This window comes from Lithobates pipiens, unplaced genomic scaffold, assembly GCF_037356315.1.
Source record: "Lithobates pipiens isolate NorthernLeopardFrog02 unplaced genomic scaffold, aLitPip1_a1.2 Scaffold_18, whole genome shotgun sequence".
Lineage (NCBI taxonomy): Eukaryota > Metazoa > Chordata > Amphibia > Anura > Ranidae > Lithobates > Lithobates pipiens.
In genome coordinates this window covers 644,472,418-644,485,610 of record NW_027507758.1, presented here as the reverse complement: position 1 = coordinate 644,485,610, position 13,193 = coordinate 644,472,418, and the positions used below count along the sequence as shown (strand labels likewise).

The window sequence follows — 13,193 nt, the reverse complement described above, 5'->3', positions numbered from 1 at the left end:
TGAACAGTTAGAGCCCTGAGCCACAGTGTGGTATGAATCATTTGTCCGGGATCCAGGAGGCAGGAGACCCGGACACGTGATTCAAAATTACTCTAAACCCGTACTGTCCGGGTGAATCCCGGACAGGTGGCAACCCTATACCAGGCCCTTAACTATAAATGCCTGTCTGATGTGGACTCGCTGCACAAAAAATGCATCTAACCACTTAAGCTAAACACCCCAATGTCACAATATTTACACACACACACACACACACACACACATCCCAACCTGCCCCAAACCTATACATACACAACCTACAAACATAAGCTATACCTACAGCCGGCTGCAGGGGCACCAGCGGACATATCTCAATGGAGGGCCCGAGAAAAAACAAAAAATAAATGCTGGAGCTATGGATAAGATCGTATCCACCGCCCACTAACCTACACCTATTGGGGCCCCAAAACTATCTTCTGGATAAAAAAGTTTTTTTTGGACATTCCTTTCCATTACTAGCAAAAAAAAGCATAATTTGCCCATAGTCAAAATGGCGCCCGATAGCAGCCGACCAGTGCACATGTGCAAACTGGCACGCTCTGAAGATGTCACGAGTGCGTCCCAGCATACAAAAACAGAGCTGGGCGGCCACGTTTGCCCTAAAGGGATGCTAGGACAGGAAAAGAACAGGAGGTTCAGAAAATGAGAAAATGACAGGAAACAAACAAAGGCTCAGAGGGCAAAGGTAAGAAGGATGCATAGCTGGCCTCCCCAAACCCAACAAGTGTTGCAGTCACCAACCTTAAAGGCAGATTTCATTCCTAAAGAGGGAAAACTGCACAGCTCCATCGAGACCCACAGATGGAGCTCCCAAGCTACTCTGGCACCTTTAGCAGGCTTATACTGGGCCTTTGCACTGGGAGAGGCTTAACCCAGATGGCAGCTGCCTGGAGGCAGAGGGGGGAACATAGTACTGCTTACTCTTCACTGGTGCATGGAGGTATGAGGACAAAAAGAAGAATGGGGTGGGGCCTAACTGGCCTTTAATTTATGCTATTTCGTTGGTCCTGAGGGAGGGGAGAAAGGCAGAGCCTATCACTAGTATGCTGCCATGGTGGTGTCAGAAAATCTATTTTTAAGCTTTTTGGAAAACATAGGGAAGGGTTTTCACCCCTGTATAATTTTTTGGGCCATCCATCTTTTTTTCATCTCACTTCCTGTTGTCTCCTTCCATTTGCAAGTAGGAGATGTTTGCAAGTTGGATATTTGAAAGTAGGACCCTGCCCTATATGCTCTGCAGAAATGGGGGCCTAAGGTGTTGGTGTTGTCACAACACTGTAAGCCCTCAAAGTGACTCTTGGTGGGTGCTGGAGCGCCCTGTTGTGGATGATTATATCAAGAATTGTAATTGCATGCCATTGTTAAACAGTGGTAGAAAAATTGGGCCTTTGGTGGTTGTGGTGGTGGTGCCACAACACTATAAGTCCTCACAGTTACTCTCGGTGGGCGCAGAAACATACCCTGCTGTGAAATATTATATCAAGAATTGTAATTACGTGCCCCTGTTGAACAGGGGCTGAAAAATTGGCCCTTAGGCACTGGATGCTGGTGTCATGGCACTGCAACCTCTCCCAGATACTCTAGTTGGAGTGCAGGAATGAGCCCTGCTGCAAAGCATTGCATCAAAAATTGTAATTACATGCTGTGAAGGATCCAATCCCACACAATGATTGAGTGCTTTCGTCATATACCACTTCCTCCCAGCCTGAATATAGATATCAGATATTCCAACCGCTCACAAGCACAAAACAAGACAACACTTGCTTATCTGCTCAACATGGACTGATTTAGTAGAACCAAAATGACAAGTATTTATAATACAGTAGAAGGGGAGGTCCCCCCCCTGATCATTTATTCTAACAACACAACTGTAGCCAGAAACAGAATGAACCTGAGCTAATTATCTAAATCAACACTCAGACTTATTGACTGAGAGATAAGACTTTTCGGCTCCTAGCTCACTAACAATTAAATACACATTACCATAAACATCAACACAGGGTTAAGTAGCACAAACAACAATGTGTGGAATACTCTTAGAAGCCAGACTAGACTCATTTACATTATACAAGACAACAGACAGGTGGCTGAAAAATTGGGCCCTAGGCACTGGTGCTGGTGCCACAACACTGCAACCTCTCCCAGATACTCTAGTTCGAGTGCAGGAATGAGCCCTGCTGCCAAGCATTGCATCAAAAATTGTAATTACATGCCCATGTTAAACAGGGGCTGAAAACGTGGGCCTTAGGCAGTGGTGCTGGTGCCAAGACACTGCAACCTCTCCCAGATACTCTAGTTGGAGTGCAGGAATGATCCCTGCTGCAAAGCATTTAATCAAAAATTGTAATTACATGCCCCTGTTATACAGGGACTGAAAAATTGGGCCTTAGCCACTGGTGACATCACCCAGAACCAAAAATGTCATTCCAAGCTATCAGCAGGATCATTGAGGAGAAAGAGGATAGTCAGTCAACATAACAGGACAGTCACTCAGCATCAACATAGGCAGTCTTGAAGGGATGTGACATTTAAAAAAAAAGATTCGGTTACATCAGCTTCAGGTGCTTGGTAGCTGGTGGTGATCCAAGACTGATTGATTTTTATGAAGGTCAGTCAATCAACGGAGTCGGTGGACAGGCGCACCCTGTGATCGGTTAAAAAGCCTCCAGCAGCACTAAAGGTGCATTCCGAAAGAATGCTGGATGCAGGACAGGCCAGTAGCTCAATTGCATACTGTGCAAGCTCTGGTCAGTGATCCCTCCTCAAGACCCAGTAAGCCAGAGGATTTTTGGTGGGAAAGGTGTCCAAGTCAGACCTTGCCCCTTGGTATTCCTGCACCATGTAAATCAGACGCCGGCGATGGTTGCTGGAACCGATCATACCTTGGGGCTGCGGACTAAGAAATTGTCTGAACGCATCGGTCAGATGGCCACCTTCTCCACCGCTTCTTCTGTCCGAAGCCTCAGCAACACGTTGTCCAGGAACAGGAGTTTGTAACCTCCCAGTCTCTGGGAACGCATTGCACGGACCATTCTACAAGGCCTCCCGGAGATGTCTCATCCTCTGCTCCCTCTGCGACGGCAAGATAAGGTCCGCAACCTTATCAAGGAGAGTGGACAGCCACATACAAGTCCATGGGTTTCTTGGGACTGTAAATCATCACTAAAAGACTGCTGCTGCTGCTGATGCAGTGCCAGGCTCCACCTCCATGCTGACACAAGCCTCCTCCTCCTCTTCCTGTGTGATGGGTGGGACAGCAGGAACACTGTCTGGATAAAGGGGGCCTTGAGAGGCAAGGAAGTCCTCCTCTTCCTGCCTCTGTTCCGCCTCAAGTGCCCTGTCCATTATTCCACGCAGCGTATGCTCCAAGAGGTGGACAAGAGGTACAGTGTCACTGGTGCATGCACTGCTCACCATCCTCGTGGCCTCCTCAAATGGTGACAGGACAGTGCATGCATCCCTGATCATGCCCCACTGGCGTGGTGAAAAAGAAACAAGCTCCCCTGACCCTGTCCTGGTGCCGTAGTTGCAAAGGTACTCATTGATGGCCCTCTGCTGCGTGTGCAACCACTGCAGCATGGCCAACGTTGAGTTCCACCTGGTGGGCATGTCACATATAAGGCAGTTCTTGGGCAGGTTCAACTCCTTTTGGAGCTCAGCAAGCCGAGCACTGGCGTTAAATGATCGGCGGAAATGCACACAGACGTTCCTGGCCAGCCTCAGGACATCCTGTGAGCCCGGGTCCCTGCCCAAGAACTGCTGCACCACCAGGTTAAGGATGTGAGCCACACAGGGCACATGGGTCAGTTGTCTCTGTCGGAGGGCGGAGAGGAGGTTGGTGCCATTGTCGCAAATAACCATTCCTGGCTTAAGCTGACGTGGCGTCAACCACCTCTCGGCCTGCCCCTGCAGAGCTGACAAAATATCTGACCCAGTGTGGTTCCTGTCCCCCAAACAAACCAACACAAGCACAGCATGGCATCTTTTTGCCTGCATACTTGCGCAGCCCCTTGAACGCCTACGGAGCACCGCTGGTTCCGAGGACAAAGCACTGGAAGAGGCCATGGAGGAAGAAGAAGGGGAGGGGGTGGAGGAGAGAGGTGTGTCACAACCAGTAGTAGCATTTTGGAGGCGGGGTGGCAGAACAACCTCCAACACTACTGCACCTTGTCCTGCATCCTTCCCAGCTGCCAGAAGAGTGACCCAATGGGCCGTGAAAGATAGGTAATGTCCCTGTCCATGCCTGCTGGACCATGAGTCAGCGGTAATATGCACCTTGCCGCTGACTGCCCTGTCCAGCGAGGCATGCACATTGCCTTCCACATGCCGGTAGTGAGCCGGAATCGCCTTCCTTGAGAAAAAGTGGCGTTTGGGGACCTGCCACTGAGGAACCGCACATTGCACAAACTCACTGAGGGGGGTCGAGTCTACCAACTGAAAAGGCAGCAGCTAGCAATTTTGCCAAGCTAGCATTTAACCGCTGGACATGTGAATGGCTAGGACTGAACTTCTTTTGATGGTCCAGCAGCTGGAGCAGGGAAATTTTCCTGGTACAATCGGACATTGGTGTACTGCTAGCAGATTGGCCACAACTACTTGGCTGTGACACACCTAATTCTACACCTTCATTCCTCTCAGTGCAGGTTTCAGAGAGGACTGAAGGTCTAGTGGGGTTGGCAATCCCAGCTGATGAGGAGCAAGGAGAGGTCTGTTTTGTTCTTTGGTGTGGGTCTTTGAGGTACGCTTGCCAATGAGCTGCATGGCAGGTCAACATATGTCTGGTCAAGCATGTGGTGCCCAAGTGGCTGATGTTTTGGCCATTCACAATACGCTTGAGACTAGGGATGAGCCGAACACCCCCCGGTTCGGTTCGCACCAGAACTTGCGAACGACCCCCGCGTTCGGTACGAACGTTAGAACCCCATTGAAGTCTATGGGACTCGAACGTTCGAATTGGAAAGTGCTAATTTTAACGGCTAATATGCAAGATAGTGTCCTAAAAAGGGTTTGGCGACCTGCCTCCTGCCTCAGGGGACATGGGTCACTGCAAAAAAAAGTTTTAAAAACTACCGTTTTGGCGGGAGCACTGATTTTAATGACGATTAAAGTGAAAAAAAAAAGTGAAATATTCCTTTAAATATGGTGCCTGGGGGGTGTCTATAGTATGCCTGTGAAGTGCCACGTGTTTCCCGTGTTTAGAACAGTCCCTGCACAAAATGACATTAAACGGAAATAACACCATTTAAAACTGCTTGCGGTTTTAATGTTATATCTGGTTCCTGCAATATGGTTGAAAATCATTCAGAAAAATGGCATGGGTAGCCCTCCCTGCCCATTACCAGCCTATTTGGGTCTTGTACACATATTAAGGGGAACCCCGTACCCATATTAAAAAAGGAAATGCGTGTGGCCCCCAGGCCCTATATACTCAGAACAGCAGTATACAGGCGGTGCAAACAAGACAGGGACTGTGTAGGTTTGTTGTGTTAAGTTGAATCTGTTTGTCATTTTAAACCGGTACATTTTTAAAGTGTAGCTCCAGTCAAAAAAAATATCTTTAAGCTTTTTGGAAAACATAGGGAAGGGTTATCACCCCTGTATAATTTTGTTTTGTCGTCCATCTTTTTTCATCTCACTTGCTGCTGTCTCCTTGCGTTTGCAAGTAGGAGATGTTTGTAAGTTGGATGTTTGAAAGTAGGGGCCTGCCCTATATTATAGCGGTATGTACTGGGTACAGAGCACGCAGACAGCACGCACTATCTCCTAACACTACTGACTGCAAGCTCTATTATTAACCACTTGTTAGCCCAATGTTTGCATAAAGTGAAAGATGAAGTTATGCTGAGTAAATAGATATCAAACATGTCACTCTTCAAAATTGCACATGCCCGTGGAATGGCGCCAAACGTCGCTACTTAAAAAATCCCCATAGGCGACGCTTTAAATATTTTTTTACTGGTTACATGTTTTGAGTTGCAGAGGAGGTCTAGGACTAGAATTATTGCTCTCGCTCTAACATTCTCGGCGATACCTCATATGTGTGGCACATGCGAGCACATGGGGACATGGGCGCTTTAATTTTAATTTTATTTTTTTATTGTTAATTTTACTTTATTTATGTTAGTTTGACATTTTTTTCCCCAAAAATATATTTTTGATCACTTTTATTCCTATTACAAGAAATGTAAACATCCCTTGTAATAGGAATATGGGGTGACAGGTCCTCTTTACAGTGAAATCTGGGGGGTCAATATGACCCCACATCTCACCTCTAGGCTGGGAAGCCTGAAATAAAAAATAAAAAAAAGATTCTGGCTTTGATTGTACTGGCGAGTTGATAGAAGCACCGGAGGGCGGTGAGGGGTGGGGGGCGTCTATGGCTGGGTATTTCAGGGTATCACCGAGTATGGCTGGGTATCTCTGAGTATGGCTGGGTATGGCAATTTATGGCAGGGTATTACAGAGTATTGGCGGGGTATTGGCGGGGTACTACAGAGTAATAGCAGGGTACTGCAGAGTATTGGGGGTACTGCAGAGTATTGGGGGGTACTGCAGAGTATTGGGGGTTACTGCAGAGTATTGGGGGTTACTGCAGAGTATTGGGGGTTACTGCAGAGTAATGGCGGGGTACTGCAGAGTAATGGCAGGGTACTGCAGAGTAATGGCAGGGTACTGCACTGCAGAGTAATGGCAGGATACTGCACTGCAGAGTAATGGCGGGGTACTGCAGAGTAATGGCGGGGTACTGCAGAGTAATGGCAGGGTACTGCACTGCAGAGTAATGGCGGGGTACTGCACTGCAGAGTAATGGCGGGGTACTGCAGAGTAATGGCGGGGTACTGCAGAGTAATGGCGGGGTACTGCAGAGTAATGGCGGGGTACTGCAGAGTAATGGCGGGGTACTGCAGAGTAATGGCAGGGTACTGCAGAGTATGCACTGGTATTGCAGAGTATTGGCAGGGAATTGAGGGGTTAAATTCGGTGAGCAGCGATGTGGGCACTGCAGATGCAGCCCACATCGCTGCTGACACCGATCTCTTTCCCCTCCGCTGTACCGATCGGTACAGAAAGGGGAGGGAGGAACAGGCGTCATAACATGACGCCGGTTTGTTTCCAAGTGATCACTCCGTCATTTGACGGAGCAATCACGTGGTAAACGGCCGCTATGAGCGGCCGTTTACCGTGATGCGCCGGGTCCTATGGACCCGGCGGTCACGGATGCTCTCGAGTGCGCACACCTCGGGGCACGCGAGAGCAGAATTCTTGGAGGCCGTTAATTAACGGCCTCTCTGAGTTAAACAACCACCCTGAAGCCGTTAATCGGCAATGGGCAGTTGTTTAGTGGTTAAAGCTAGATCACTAGCTATATAGGTGAGGTGAATATAGTGGTGTATACTGCAGTCAGGGCACAGACAACAACCACTACACAGCAGCAAGATAGGAAATCAGCCAAAAACGATTGGTGTGTACTGTGTTGAAGGTACACAGAACACCCACTGCTTCAGATGCAAAGTAACACACTACAGGAGGCCGCCTTAAAGGTGGCCTTATATAGTGTGGGGCGTGCACTACACAGCCTGAGCTATGATTGGCCACAGGCAGGATGCCTGTGGCCAATCATGGCTCTCCTCGCTGCCGGCACTGCGATTGGCCAAGCATGCGGGGTCACAGTGCATGCTTGGCCAATCATCGGGCAGCAATGCACTGCGCCAACGCAGTGCATTGTGGTCCGCGCACGCGTCACTCGAATTTTGATGCGAACGGCCAAAACGTTCGGAATTCGACGAACGCACGAACAGCCAATGTTCGAGTCGAACGTACGTCAGCTGGTCATCCCATTTCTCCACAGTTCGAGTATCAGTTACCATACAAAAGACCCTCAACACTTAGGGTGGGGACCACCATATCCGTAAGTTTTCAGGAAAAGAGTGCCTTCTCATGCGGATTGCTTTGATTTGCTTCTGCTCCGCGCGCCCACGCTCTGAAAGCCAGAGGCCATGGAAAGGTGGACATTCTTCAGAGAAGCATAGCTGGGATGCCGCTCCCACTCAGGAGAGAGGTCCAAGGAAGACGTCTTAGCTTCTCTTTCCCAGACCCAGCACCCCAACAAAAGTCCTGTAGGACCTATGTCGCAGTGCCCAGTGCTTATGCCCAGGAGGCTGGTGAGTAAAGCCTGGTTGAAGTTTGCAGATGACAGGTAATACTGAATGTCTTTATTACTTAGAAGGTGGCACAAAACAGTGGGTGTACAGTCCTGGGAACTCAGCACAGGGATGGTCACAGTAAAATATGTGAATTGCTTTAATTCACATATTTTTACAATTTTACAGTTTTCACAGTGCAAATGGTTCTTATGGTGCTTAAGGTGTTTCAGGAGTTAAAAAGATTAACCTCTGTGGTGTTCAACCTTACTGCACCCGTCAGAAGCTCTCCTCTCGTTATTTACTCAAAGCCAATGGGGCCGCTACACCGGTGTTCTTTAATTCTTACCTAGTTAGGTGCTTTGCTAGATCAGTTGTCTCTGAGGATCCTAAAGGGACATTTCTGAAGGAGGACACATGATAACCTAAGTCATGTGATGGATGTTGAGGGTTAACATTGTCTTTGCTTTCTTGAATGTGTAACCTTGGTGCTGGGACATTTTCAGAATAAGACCTCATGCACACTGGATGTTTTTACAGCGGCTGTTTTTGGCTTCAGGCATTTTTTCTGCCGCCAGTGAGCACTGGAGGGCAGCAGGAGGGGGGTGTCCTGTAAGAACGATCAAGCAGCTGAACAGCCACTATGAACATTCTTATGGTGTAGGGAATCGCTGGCTGAAAAAGAAGATACCTGAATGATGTCTGTAACTACACCCATTATTCATATATCGCCGCCCAAACTCGATGACGTCATATGTTGTTGGGCAGGTGGGAGGCGGTTTTAAAGAGAATCTGTCACCAAAAAATCATCACATATGGGACTTTTTGTCCTCTATGTCAGTGCCCTCAAGTACCCCTAACAGGCCATGTTTGCAGGTTTTTCTTTATCTTGCACAGGTGCTTTAAATCACATTCAGTGGCTTGGGATTTTGGACAGCTAGTTTATCTACGAGAAATTCCCAAAACATGGTCTGTTGGGGTACTTGAGGGTTGAGAACCACTGCTCTATGTGATGAAAAAAAGTTAAGTAAAAAGTTTTTTAATTGTACAAAATGTAAGTTAAACCCAGACACATAACCCCCCAAAAAAAGTTTGAGGCCCCACCCCCACACATACAAACATAAACTCCCTCATTGGGGCGCCTACGCCTGAAAACATTACACTAAACTGATTACCTGTAGGGGGCTCTTAAAGCATTGCCTATAGAAAATATAGGGTATGGAAGTTTGTCTCCATTTCATCGGTGCACACAAATTGAAAGTGTAAGTTCACCTTTACAGAAAAATCTGTAAGGTGAACGTACACAGCTCCCCCTCCTCCTGACGGAGGACATTTTGGACATTCAGAGGAGAGGATTTCTAAGCCCCGGACACCTGGCGTGGATATACTGGGGCTTAGAACCAGAGATTACTGTGGTCCAAGTCAGCGGGACTGGGTGGGGGGGCCAGGAGGGGGACCTGAGTAAGTTCACCTTACAGAGTTTTCTTTAAAAGGTGAGCTTACCCTTTAAGGTTTGACATGTTGGTTATCTATTTACTCGGTGCAACCTTGGCTTTTATATTTCACCAAAACATTGGGTAATTTATTGTGTATTTGTGCCCTTGAAATTAACTTTAGTGTGTTTTTTAATGAAAGTTTGCAATATTTTTGCATTTCCTAGACTTCTGCGATAATATCGTGTGACATAAAAAAATTGGAACTACCACTATTATATTATTTATAATCTGCAGGCCTAAGATTATTTTTTAACTCCATTATCCTGATGGATGTCATACGAAGTCCAGAAGAATAAGCAGCTCGGGTGCGCAGCGATTGGTGGTGTGTTGGTCGCTCAGACATACTGCATCTCCAATCTTGATAAAGAGTCTATGATGTAGGCACTGTACCATGTGATCAGCTGTGTCCAATCAAAACTAATCACACCGTAACCAGGAAGTGACGGTTATTGGATTTCCTTTATTCATGCTGAAAAGGTGCGAGTAGAGGAGAGCCGATCAGAAGCTCTCCTGACAGGGGCGATCTGCACTGATATTCAGCATTGATCATCAGCACAGACCCATCAGCGATGATTGCCAGTGATGACCATTAATGACCCACCATATTACCAGTATTCATATAAAAGAGCAACTGGGTAGCAGTGACCATAGAATGATTTCATTTAATGTTAGCTGTAAACAACAAACACAGAGGGGAAAGATAAAAACACTTAACTTTAAGAGAGCATTTTTCCAAGGATTAGGGCTGATCTCCAGGACTTAGACTGGGAGGGAACATTGGCATCAAAGGACACAGAACAGAAATGAGAATTATTCAAAGTGACTGTACGTAAACTCGCTGCAAAGTATATTCCCACGGGCAAAAAGTTTAAAAGGCTAAAAATTAAAATCTATGTGGTTCACGGCCAAAGTTAAAATGGCTATAAATAATAAAAAAGGAGCCTTTAAAAAAAATATAAAAATAAAGGAACATTATCATCATTTAAATGTTACAAAGAATATAACAGAATATGTAAAAAGGAAATCAAGGATGCACAAATTTAAAATGAACAAAATATTTCAAAAGATAGTAGGACAAACCCCCAAAAATTCATTAAATATATTAATAGTAAAAACATCAGATGTGAGCATGCAAGCCCTTTACAAAATAATCTAGAGACTGGGTACAATGAGAAGGGAAATGTATTAAATACTTTCTTCAGCTCTGTGTATGCAAAGGAGCATGGGGGAGCTCATGTCCATAATGGGGGTGGTAGTGATACAGCACCAAATGATCCACAATGGCTCAAAAGTGATATAGCTCAGAAATATTTAGACAGAATAAAGATGGATAAAGCACCTGGATCAGATGGCATCCACCCACGGATCCTAAAAGAATTGAGCTCTGTCATTTCAAAGCCATTGTTTCTCATTGTTAGGGACTCGTTGACGACTGGAGCGGTACCACTGGATTGGCGCAGGGCCAATGTGGTGCCTATATTTAAAAAGGGATCAAAGTCTTTACCAAGTAACTATAGACCTGTTAGTTTAACTTCTATAGTCGGGAAGATACAGGGGAGTTTAATAAAAGACCACATAGACTAGTTCTTGCTGTAAAAAAATATTTGAAAGAGTTCTGTCGAAAAAAAATAAAAGTCAGCAACTACAAATACTGCAGCTGCTGACTTTTAAAATAAGGACACTTACCTGTCCAGGGAGCTCACAATGTCCTCACCCTAAGCCGACCCATCCTTCAGCTCCAGGTGCCTGCATTTTCAGTGAGGGAATCAGGAAGTGAAGCCTCGTGGCTTCAGAGCTTGGTTCCCCACTGCGTATGCATGAGTCGCACTGCACGTCTTGACTCTGGTCCCTGCTGTCTTCTGGGATCTGTGTGTCTCCCAGAAGACAGCGGGGGGGGGTCAGAGTAGGGGCCAGACATTGCGTAGATCGCTGCTAATTCTGTCCATCTGATCTATCACCAGAAGTGGGACAAATACCTGTATTAGACATATATATGTCTAGGTATCTGCCCCCCCCCCCCCCCGCATTAAAGGTTGCCAAATGTGACACCAGAGGGGTGGAGGAATAAGATAAGTGGAAGTTTTATTTTTGGGTGGAACTCCACATTAAGCAACAGACAGCATGGTATCATGAAAGACAGAAGTTGTCAAACAAACTTGATTTCTTTTTATGAAGAGGTAAGTAAAACTTTAGACAGAGGGGTGGCTGTGGACATGGTATACTTGGACAGAGGCGTGGCGGTGGACATGGTATAATTGGATTTTGCAAAACAGGTAATGGCTAAGGTAAAGTCTACAAGCTTGGAAAGATCAATTTGTAGGTGGATATAAAACTGGCTAAAAGACCGAATTCAGAGAGTAGTGGTTAATGATTCTTACTCTGAATCTGGTCTAAGGTTATCAGTGGTGTACCCCAAGGTTCAGTGCTGGGACCCTTACTTTTTAATATCTTTATAAATGATATTGGGTCTGTGATTAAATTTACCATTTCAGTCTTTGCAGGTAACACCAACCTATGCAGTGGAATAACGTCATTCAATTTGCAAGCCATCCTCAATCCTTTAATTGGGTAACTATGTGGCAGATGAGGTTGATAAATGTAAAGTTCTGAACTTGGGGGCTAAGAATATGCATCATACATACTAGGGGAATACAACTGGGGAATCAATGGTGGAGAAGGATCTGTGGGGGTCCATAGTGCAGAAGGATGTGGGGGGATCCCTAGTGGACAAGGATCTGGGGGTTTTGGTAGATCATAAGCTCAATAATAGCATGCAATACCAAGCTGCGGGTTTCCAAAGCGAGCAAAGTCCTTTCTTGTATAAGAGAGGTATGGACTCCAGAGAGAGAGACATTGTCTGTACAAATCATTAGTAAGACCTCATCTGGAATATGCAGTTCAGTTTTGGGCACCGGTTCTCAAAAAGGATATCAGGGAACTGGAGAAAGTGCAGAGAAGGGCAACCAAACTGATAAGAGGCATGGATTTTTTTTCTTTCTCTGGATCAACTGTGGATATAGGATTGTGTATATGGGATTGCGTTATTATTTTTTTTTGTTTGAACTAGATGGACTCCTTTTCCAACCTGAATAACTATGTAACTATGTAACCAGGTATGCCAATCGGTGCCCATCAGGGATGCTTGTCGGTGCCTCCTCATCAGTATCCAACAGTGAAGGAGAAAACTTCTTTACAAAATTTTATAACAAAGAAAAACGTATTTTGTTCATAATTTTCTGTCTTTTTTTATTTGTAGCACAAAAAAATAAAACCCCTAGTGGTGATCAAATACCGCCAAAAAAGAAAGTTCTATTTGTGTTGAAAAAAAGATACAAATGACGTATGTGTACAGTGTTGTAATTGTTATTGAAAGTGTGAGAATGCTGAAGATGAAAGTTGGCCTGGGCATGAAGGGGGTGAAAGTGTCCGGTATTGAAGGGATTAAACATGTGGGCAAAAAAAAAAAAACACAAAAATGTCTCTGGCAGTGAAAGGGTTAAAGGAAATGTTCACCTTC

At 45.8% G+C, this 13,193-nt stretch overlaps 3 protein-coding genes across 4 annotated transcripts in view; 2 read left to right on the top strand and 1 right to left on the bottom strand.

Annotated features, from left to right (window-relative positions):
- The window catches only part of LOC143989797 (uncharacterized), a 765,658-nt gene that overhangs the window by 37,271 nt on the left and 715,194 nt on the right, over positions 1-13,193 (top strand). The window lies entirely within an intron of this gene.
- LOC143989921 (uncharacterized) overlaps positions 1-13,193 on the top strand; it is a 134,660-nt gene that overhangs the window by 33,109 nt on the left and 88,358 nt on the right. The window lies entirely within an intron of this gene.
- Positions 1-13,193, bottom strand: part of LOC143989821 (uncharacterized) — a 184,519-nt gene that overhangs the window by 146,315 nt on the left and 25,011 nt on the right. The gene's annotated exons all lie outside the window — the stretch shown is intronic.